The following is a 1,568-nucleotide window of genomic DNA, read 5'->3' on the forward strand; positions in this document are numbered from 1 at the left end:
CCAGAGCCACCTGGCGACCACAGGACGATTATCATCAGCGTCATCATTACTGCAGTTGTTACAGGCAGATCAGTGGGTGTGGCTGACCTGGGCAGGCAGAGCTGGAGGAGGAAGGCCCTCCCTGCATCACAGCCCTGCAGCCCTCCCCAGCAGACCTCCACAGGAAACACCCACAACTGTTCCCTCCTGATGCAATCAGTGCTTTAATTAAAATGAGTTCATCAGACTCTGGAGGAGCAGCCAACAAAAGAACCAAAAACAGCAATTACCTTCTGGGGACCGTGCCTGGACCCTCGTAAGTTTCCTGTGAAGAGAAGCAAGTGTGGGTGGTGGTGGAAGCGTTCAGCTGGGTGTTTGGGGAGAGGGATGTGCTTTCCTCTCCATGTATGGGGGATGCAGGCAGGTGTGCGTGGGTTTCTGGGGGCAGGGGGGAACATGGGATTTCTGAGTCTAAGCCATCCACACCCCAGCTCCCTGTCAAGGTCCCTGGTCTGACGAGGGGGAAGCAGGCTGTTATCTTCTCCAGATCATGAAACGCCTCTCTGCTTTTCTGCTTGGGAAACAGGAGAATGATTTAAAACTGTCCCCTGGCTGGCATACTTTGTCTCCTTTTCTGCCAGTGTGTGTGTGTTAGTCACTCTTTGTGCCCTGCTCTTTGTGACCCGATGGACTGTAGCCCTCTAGGCTCCTCTGTCCATGGGATTCTCTAGGCAAGAATACTGGAGTGGGATGCCATGCCCTCCTCCAGGGGATCTTCCCAACCCAGGGATGGAAACTGTATCTCCTGCACTGCAGACAGATTCTTTACTGAGCCGCTAGGGAAGCCCCCTTTTCTGCCTGCCTTCCTCACACCAGCCCATCCCTGAAAGCCACAAAGCTGGCCCAGATCCCTCCAGCCTCCTACACTCCACCCCAGCATCACAGGTGAGCTTTTTGCTCGGAACTGTCTGCCAGTGCCACTTAAGAGAAATAGAACGCAACCCACAAACAACGTTTAAAAGGCCACAATGCAAGCAACTTAAATATTTCTAGTAGCACACACACACACACACAATCCACAAAAAAACAGGAGAAGTAGATTTTAATAATATGGCCCAATGTATTTGTGTGCAAAGTCGCTTCAGTCGTTTCCAACTCTGTGACCCTATGGACTGTGTGGCCCTCGGGGGATTCTCCAGGCAAGAATACTGGAGTGGGTTGCCATGCCCTTCTCCACAGGATCTTCCCAACCCAGGGATCGAACCCGTGTCTCATGTCTCCTGCATTGCCAGGCGAGTTCACCACTAGCACCGCCTGGGAAGCCCCAGAATAGCATAAAACAGCCACAATATTGTCATTTCAGCATGTAATCAATATAAAAATCATTGCTTTTTAAAATACTAAGTCCCCCAAATCCTGTATTTTATACTTACAGCTCAATTCATATTGACCATATTTTAAATGTTTAGCAGCCACACGTGGTCAGTAGATACCGTATTAGTGCAAGTCTGTACTGAGTTCCACTGGGTGGTGGTCTTGTCTCCATTTACGGACTTGGTACATTTTCCTCCCGTGGAACTATGGCCCAG

The sequence above is a fragment of the Budorcas taxicolor genome, chromosome 21 (assembly GCF_023091745.1).
Source record: "Budorcas taxicolor isolate Tak-1 chromosome 21, Takin1.1, whole genome shotgun sequence".
Classification (NCBI taxonomy): Eukaryota; Metazoa; Chordata; class Mammalia; order Artiodactyla; family Bovidae; genus Budorcas; species Budorcas taxicolor.